Here is an 8737-nt window from a genome sequence, read left to right as displayed (position 1 = left end):
TGGCAATGGGTATATGTATTCAAAAGAGAAGACGTATTGGAGACAAGGCTCAGAGCATATACCGCTCTTGCAGAGGACCCCGGTTGGTTCACAGCACCCACATCTGGTTCACAATCACCTTCTAGTCCAGCTCTAGGGGATCTAACTCCGTCTTTGGCTTCCGGAGGCACTGCATTGATGCGCACATCCCATCCCCCATACACAATTAGAAATAACAAAAATAAATATTAAATAGATAGAAAATGTGTTAAAATGTTAGCAATTAGAGTATCTGGCTTAAGGACATAAGATAGTTGTATCTATTACTTTGCAGCTTTTCTGTGCAGCCATTCACATTATTTCAAGCTTTGTGTGTGTGTGTGTGTGTGTGTGCGTGTGCATGAATGTATATGAGCATACATGTGTGTGAGAATGTGTGTATGTATTTGAATGTGTATGAACATGTGTGTGTGTGTGTGTGTGTGTGTGTGTATGTGTGTGTGTAAGACAAGGTCTATCTGCATAGTCCTGGCAATTCTCTGTTATAGAAATGAATTTGCAGTCCAAGTAGCAGGTAACAGATAAGGACAGACATAAAGATAAACATATTATCTGTCACTGAACTTAAAAAAGGAAGGGTTGAAATTAATATGCATATATATATACATATACATATACACACATATGTTGTTTACTTAGATTTCCAGAAAGAAGTCAGTTTTTCTTCAAATAACCACATGGGGTTATAAAGAATTAATGCATAAGCGTTCTTGAACATCATCTCCTTCTCTAAGGTTAGCAAGTTGGCCCTTGAGCTTGGGTTTCTTCTCTGGACCACAGCCCGGAACTAATCCTGAGAGTCGTAGCATCAATCCATGTTTCACAACACCAGACTTTCCAGATTCAGAAAATTAAGGATACAGAAAACCTGTCAACAGAAACCTGCTGTTGACAAGACCTGGGGAAGCTACAAACCCCAAGGTGCTAAAGTGGAGGAGGGGTACTGCGTACCCAACATGCTTCAGTTCCCCCAAGGCCACTAAAAACCTGTTTCTGGTCAAGCCACAAGGCCTGAGTCTCTCCTATATATGAAACTTGATGGCTTTGGGGGTATGGAGACAGGTAGACCTACTTTGGGGTATGGGAGTAGTTGGACCTACCTTGAGGTGTGGGAAGGGTGGACCTACCTTGGGAATATCTTAGGAAGATCCATAAACAAGTAAGGCCCAACTCTCATTCTCTGAGTGTGTAGCACATACCTACAATCCAGGCCTTGGAGAGTTAGAGGCAGGAGGATCACTGTCTTGGCCCTGGGCTCCATGGTAAAAGCCTGCTTCTCTCTTCTGTCCATGCTGGGCTGAGAGCTACAGGTGGCCACTGCCAGCTGCGCTGCCCAGCACGTGGCTGTTAGCACTGTTAGGGTTGGATGCCCTTGTGTAATTATATCACATAAACAATTCTTAAAAATAGATTAGAAACTGTAAGTACGGTCTCACCGATTCTTTGGGGAAATAGCCATAGGGCTAAGGAACCCAACTGTCTGCGTCCTGTACGCAGTCCTAAGTACAGTTAGGAAAACCGTTCAACTTCAAGAGTATTTTTATTAGAGAAAATCATACAGCCTTCTCCTCACAGTCTTGAAAACTGTCAGCCATTTTTGTCTGTGGTCAAACCTTTCCATGTTTCTTTAAAGCAACGATGCAACGAACCGTAAAACCAGTCGGTTGCTGGAAGACATCTTTTTTTAGGTAGGCAGCATGAAGAGATGGACCCTTCACTAACTTATTAATGAGAAGAATCCAGGTATCACAGCAAGTGGAGGAGGAAAGGAATTGCCTAGCTCTCAAGACGGGGCCAGAGGAAAGGGATCTGCTACTGCCGCTGTTCTCATTTTGTTTGTCTTAACTTGAAATCTCTCTCCCTGTCTCTCACATGCATCCTCCACCTCTCGGTTTTCCCTGAAACCCAGGAGGTTCTCAAGTCCCACGTTGGATGGTGGTGAGGTGGAGGACTCTCCCGCACACTACATTCCATGTTCAGTGTTCACCCGCTTCCATCTTTCCTCCTACCCCAGACTACTTCCTGAGAGAGGGTTCTCGCCTTGCTCCCTGCATCCTCCTCTCCCCACAATGGCGCTGCTGTTTCCAGCTCTGTCTTCTCACTCTGCCCTCTTCCCCTGCCCAGGAGTACCCCCCCACCCCGCGTGGGGCCAGTCTTCAGCTCTCCTGGGCCCCTTCTCCTGCGCAGTACCCATCCCCTGCAGTGGGTCTCCGCTTGCTGACATCTGACTGAGCAGCTTGACCCACTGGACCTTCTTTGGTCAAGGATGCTCTTCCCGGATCCCACATCCTTCTTCCTTCGCTCTTCAGCTCTACCTTCCTGCTTGCTCTGTCGCTGCCCGTTTCATGACTACTTGGCCTTTATACCCATGCCCCCATGTTCAACTGTTCCTTAGGGTTCCAGATTTGAATGCTCCGTATGCTTTCTTTACTGTTCTATGTAGGTGTATGGTGTCTACGTGTGAGTTCACACATGCCTTAGTGTGTGTCGGCCAGAGGACAGCTGTCAGGAGTCAGTTCTCTCCTACTGTGCTAAGGTTGTCTCTGCCATGCTCTGTCCTCCAGGCTAGCTGGCTCTAGAACTTCTGCCTGAGTCATTGCCCTGACTCTATCTCCCACCTCATTTCAGGAGAGCTGGGCTTACCGATGTGCACCACCACGCCTGCCTCTTTGAAAATGTGGGTTCTCCGGGTCGAGTTCGCATTATTGGGCTTGCATGGCAATTGCTTTTACCCACTGAGTCAACTCACTTTTGATGCTCGCTCCACCGCCTCTGCTCTCGGATTAATTGCCTTTACCCTCCTCCTCCATCCTGACTGAGAGTCTTCAGGTTGACCTAGACTAGAAGACTCCTATCCTCTGGCCCCCTGTTTTTCCTTCCTCTCTTTCATCTTCCATATGCAAGTGACCTTTAAACCGTAACCCTCTCCCATCCACCTGCCCTGGTTCCTTGCCCTGCTAACCACTTTGGTTGAGGCTCCGGGGTCCCAGCTCTCATCTCCAGCTTCTTCCCATTATGAACACCTCCTTGGGAAAACATCAGAATTTTCCTACTACAGCTGAAAGTGAGTCTTCCAGCAGCTGGTCCGTGTCTACCTTTCCAGTCCTGTACTCTGATGTGGATGTTCCTACTAACCATCTCGACTCAGTACTCCAATTCTAGTGGGAATAGCCTTCTGATGTCTTTGGCAAATGCTCCTCATCTTTTAAAACCCAGCTCTGTGACCACCACCTCCAGCAAACTCACCAAAGCAAGTCGACAGATGCTCTTTCTCCTATGTAGACCTTAGCCTGAGTTGCCGCTCACCTCTCTGTCTGCTACCTGCTTCATGAAATATGTCGGCTCAAAGACAGAAGAGGCTACCAGACAAATCTCGCAATGACTGGCGGTCAGAATTGTATTGGATCCTAACGACATCAGAAACCACCGTGCTCCCTGATGTGGAGTGCACACAGCATTGCTCACAACGCAGGAGAATGGGACCAGTGAGAAACCAGTCTCCCGGGAAGCAACATGTCCGTAAAGACCCTGCCAACGCGTTCCAAGCCCAGAAATCCGGCAGCATCTCTTGGCGCCACGTTTCTCTTTCCCTCCACTCTGACAGCCTACCTTCCTCCACTGCCTGCTGACAAAGCCCACGTCATATCCTCTGTGGGAATGGATCCACCCAGACTAGGGCTCACCAGACTCTTCAGAATCTCCGCCAAGGCTCCTTCCTAGCCAACTGCACTGCATTCCCACCTTGCCAGGGACAACACTGACCTTGTATTTATGCAAGGTCTACTCCAGTTCCAGAGTTTTCACCCCGGACGTTATCCCTTTTGTTTTGATAGCCCCAGTTTTCCCTTGTGAGGGTTTATTGACCCACAGTAAGTTCTGATTTTCCCAGTAGCTGTCCCCAAGCTCCCCTATCTCCTTTCATGACAAAGCTCAACTTCAAGTGTTCTACCCTTCCACCAAGCCAGGCTTCACCTCTACCACCTGCCCTGCTATTAGAGATACCAAGGGCTCCACGTCAACACAGATCCCCACCTCCCATCAGTAGCATTGGCTCAGCTGATCAAGCCCTGCTCTTCAAAACTGCGCATTCACTTGGCTTCCAGCATACAGTACTCCTTTGTCCCGTTACAGCCGCCGCTCCTTGGTCTTACTGGTTGGGTCTTCCTCTTTGTCTTCACCTTCTCAACCTCTGACCTCTAAATGTCGAGTTACTCCAGATCCTAATCCACAAGTCTCCCCCACCCCACTCCAGGATCACTCTCCTAAATTGTAATACCTGTTTCCTATTATAGCTCAACTTTTCCACCTAGCTGTCTGGGAGATGCCCAAACCCAGTGCTTGAGTTTCCCTCCTATATCCATTCCTTCTGTAGTCTTACCTCACTAAATAGAATCTCCACTGACTGAGCCACTCAGTCCTCAACCCAGAATTTCCTGAATTCTTTTCCTTCACATTCTACAATGGGATCATCAGTAAATCCTGCCCGATCGATTCCTTGGTAAACATATCTGGATCCCAGCTGCAACCTCCTCTGCCCATCCCAATGTCTGCTGCCTGCTACCTGCTCTCTCGCTTCTGTTCCTGTCTCCCCTCTGCCAAGCAAACAGAGTGACTCTTTGGAGCTGAGGCCAGGTGCCCAGAAGCTCTTGTGTCTTTCCATTTGCTCAATAATGTCAGTACCCATGTTCCGTCCTCACCAGGAGGCTGGGCAGGAACGTCCCCACAGAATGTCTTCTCCAGGGAGAATGAGATCAGAAAATCAGAGACCCAAGGTTGGTCCGAGCTCTGAGGCTTTGCCTCCCATGAAAGCCTGCTGGTGCCCCCCTGGCTACCGTGCCTGCTGGTGCCCCCCTCCCATGAAAGCCTGCTGGTGCCCCCCTGGCTACCGTGCCTGCTACCCTCCATTCTGTTCTCAGGCCTTGTGACTTTTTGGCTGTTTTATTCCACAGAAGAGTGCTAAGTCTACCTTACCCAAAGATCTCTGCATCACTCAAGACAAGTTGTAGGGATCATTCTCTTGTTGCGTCCACATCTCATCTTGAAAGTTCCTTCATTTAGGAGACTTATTCGGCCCAGTTGTCTAACCTAAAAATAGCATTGACCCCGTCACTCCTGGGTTTGCTTAACCCCCAGCCACTGTAACACACAACCTGACTCACAGCGTGGAGTCCGGTTCACCCCCAGACACTAACACACAACCTGACTGCACAGCGTGGAGTCTGGTTCACCCCCAGACACTAACACACAACCTGACTCACAGATGGAGTTCAGCTCACCCCCAAACACTGTAACACACAACCTGACTCACAGCATGGAGTTGGGCTCTGTCTTTCTCTGTCCCCATCCCAGTCTCATTAGGAGCTTGGTTCCACATAACAGGTGGTTCGGCAACTGCTGAACCAATCACATTCTCACCTCCTCAAACGCCCCATCCTCCCTGTGTCACCCGTGTATTGTTGTGGTGAGGTTTCACGGTTTAGACACATTTCTTAACATCTGGTTTTAAGGAATAATTCCTAGAAGCTGGTCTCACTGGGAACCCCTCCTCGGCAGAGCCCCCTTAGGTAACTTGGCTCCTCCTGGATTTAGAGTTTATGCTCTTGCCCTGAGCCCCCACTTCCTTCTGTGTTGACATTGCCCTGCTGTGTCTCATTCAAGGCACCACTTAAAATTCAGCCTCCTGTTTTCCTTTAAGGAAAACCACTATATTGTCTTCACACCATCAAGCCCTACACAGGGCCTTTCTTCCTTCAGGCCTTTGCTTGGTGCATATCTTACTTTGTCCCTCTTAACCCACATGGCGCTTAGAAAAAAGTTCATTTTCAGGGTCAAACACACAGGTAATTGTGGAGGGAGGGAGAAAAGCTGATCTAAAACGCTTGAATGTTCCAGGCATGGGAAATAAATTGACCTCTACTCAGGTTACTGGCAGGAATACACAGGGAGAAAATCTTACATCTGTTTCCCATTGTGCATGCCCAAAGGGCACACCCCAGAGATTGGCCCACAAGCAGGATGAAGGTGCTGAGGCTGCCCACAGCCTGACCTCTGAGTCAGTCCTGGCGAAGCCTACCCACGACTTGACTTACTGTTATTATTTTATGCCTATTTTGGAGTATAGCTTCTGGAGTTTGATTCAAAGAACTTCCTTCTAACCATTGAAAATAAAAATAGAACAACTAACTCCCTATTAGTCTTCTTCAAGCTCCACAAACACAAATATTTTGTTTTCTTCACAGACATAGAAGAGAATATTTTGGAATTGGATAGAACCTTGAAGACAAGACACCCTCTGCAAATGAGTTACTACCAAAACCTCTTGCCATTCAAAATTTCCATCTGCTCTTTTTAGGTGCGTAAACTAAAGTAAAGCACTTATCAGCCATTGTTGTAACTCTCTAAAACTAGAAAAGTTGGCAGCAGTAACCCCCTGCTCACCTTCCTTACCGCAATGTCCCAGGGACACTACACAGCCTAGCAGACAGGGCGGGCTCGATAAGAAATGCCTTGAACATTCTCCTTGGAAAGGTTCTCCAGCCTGGCTCGTGTAAGGAAACATTTATTGATGCTATTAAAATGCACAAAGCTTTTAACCAATGCATGTTTGGAAGAATGAAGATCAGCAGCAGAAACACTCAGGGCTGTGAGACATCACGCCAGGCTGCAGGCCAGGATCAGCGAGGGTTCGGTCCTTGCCAGCAGGTTGGGCCGGAACTTCCCATCCAGAGCATTTGTTTCAAGAGGACAGGATGAGAAACCAAGAAACCAAAGGCACCATCTGAAAGCCAGGTTAGCAGGAAATGTAGTCGGGGTTCTCATGAGAGAGAGGCTGCAGTTAGAAAACCAGCTTGGTACCACCCTCCTGCATAGGGCCCTCGCATATTGACACACACACATCCCAAATGGAGTCTTTCAAAAACTGAGCCCTCAAGTGAGGGCGGCTGGATCGACACTTTCAATGATACCACGAGACTCCCAGGGCGAAACTTCCTGGCTTCCTAGGCATATGCCAGTGCCCATTTCACAGGGCGGATTTATGATCCTTCTCTCAGCAGAGCCAGCCCAAGTTTTATAATCTTCATTAAAACCCAGCACCACGTGTAATAATACGAAACACTGCCCTGCACAGGGGGGTAAGTTATAGGTGCTTAGGGAAACATGGCGGTTTCCTGGCCTTGGCAAGGGATAAAGTTGCACTAACACAACCTTATTTTACTGCGAAGGTACATACAACCCACGTCCTAATTACTGTCTTTAAAATTTCAACCGCCACCAAGTCTTCTGTCATCAAACTTAATGGTCAGCAGCGTTCAGAGGGGCAAGCGAGGGACAGCGGCTGCACACAGTGGGAGCTATAACTAAAAATGAAAAGGAGCTCCTTTAGACTAGGCAATAGTCAGGCGTGGGGGTTAGAGGCCCCTTTAAAGGGATAGGCCTTTAAAGGACCCTCTTGGATAGGGAGCCTCTCTGTCAAGGCCCACTTCCCGTAGAAGGGGGCCGGCTCAGCTTTCCAGGGGTCTTTAGCTCATCTTGTCCTGCTCCATCACGGAAACTGCATAGTCAGCCCCGAACAGCCAGATTCCAAGTCTCATTCTGCCTTTGATGAGGTGCCCACGGCTCTGGCAACCTCCCCCACGTGCCACACTGGCCTTCGTCGCTATCGTGACCCCACTAGCCCCACAACAGCTGATTCTCAATGCCGGGGCAAAGCTAGGCGGAGCAAGGCAGTCTTCCGCGAGAGAAAGACAGGGTTCTGAGGCCCGCGCGGCCAGCACAAAGCCGGGAGACCGGCGTCCGCCGCGGCGACAGGCGCGCCCCCTCCCCGAGCCAGTCGGAGAAGCGCGCGCCCGCTCGCCCTCCCGGGCCCGAGCCCCGGGAGCGCCATTCGCGGAGCGGCTTACGCCAGTCACCCGGCGTACGGCGCCCCAGCGGCCGGGGAGGTGCGCTGCCCGGCTCCCGTAAAGTTATTGTGAATGGGGAGCGGGTGACGTCAGCGCCGAATGTCAACAATGTAGCGATTGAGAGTGTGGGCGTTCCGGGAGAGCGCGAGCCGCGCAGCGCAGCCAGCAGCCCCGCCGCCGCCGTCTCAGCAGCAGCCCCGCGGCCGCGCACCGGGCTGCGGTCGCCCCCCGCGCCCCGCTTCGCCCGCCGCTCCTCCCTCGCGGCCCGCCCCCCCCCCCGTCGCCCCCGCCGCACGCGTCGCTCCCCTCCCCCTTCCCGGACTCGGGGGGCTGCGAGCGAGCTGCCATGTGATGCGCATCCCCTCCGCCTGCTCTCGGTGACCCCAGGACCGCCCACCACGCCGGCGGCCGGGAGGGGGCTGCGGGCTGGGAAGACGCGGGCAAGAGCGGCGCAGGAGGACGAAAGTTCCCGGGAAGGTGAGTGCCCGAGCGGGCCGCGGGCCACGGCGACGCAGCAGGGCAAGTTTGCGCGGGGAGCGGGCTCGCGGGGCAGCGGGTGGCTTGGGGCCGCGGCGGACAGCGAGTCCGGAGGGCGGACGGCCGCTCCCCGCCCACGGCCGCCTTATGGCATTTTCTAGGAACGGGAAGGGGGGTGGGAGCCGAGCGGAGGACGCGGCGGCGGGGCGCGCTCTCCCGCCTGCCTGTTTACGGCGGGCGAGGCGGCATTGTATTTTGCTCGCGTCGCCTGGTGTTTTGGAACAGCAGGGGGAGGAGGAGCCCAGGGTAATAAGTCAGTC

The 8737-nt window shown here is 51.4% G+C and overlaps 1 protein-coding gene across 2 annotated transcripts in view; it reads left to right on the top strand.

Moving 5' to 3' along the window:
* The first annotated feature begins 8217 nt into the window (after positions 1-8217).
* Positions 8218-8737, top strand: part of Bach2 (BACH transcriptional regulator 2) — a 337533-nt gene continuing 337013 nt past the window's right edge. The window contains exon 1 of one of the 2 annotated variants that reach the window (XM_087897211.1): positions 8218-8417. The gene's annotated coding sequence lies outside the window, so the exon portion shown is untranslated. The remainder of the gene's footprint in view (positions 8418-8737) is intronic. The other variant, XM_087897212.1, reaches the window with a different exon arrangement.

This window comes from Myodes glareolus, chromosome 16 (assembly GCF_982192425.1).
Source record: "Myodes glareolus chromosome 16, mMyoGla1.1, whole genome shotgun sequence".
In the NCBI taxonomy this organism is placed as follows: Eukaryota; Metazoa; Chordata; class Mammalia; order Rodentia; family Cricetidae; genus Myodes; species Myodes glareolus.
The sequence above is the reverse complement of the archived record's forward strand: the minus strand, read 5'-3'. Positions and strand labels throughout refer to the sequence as shown.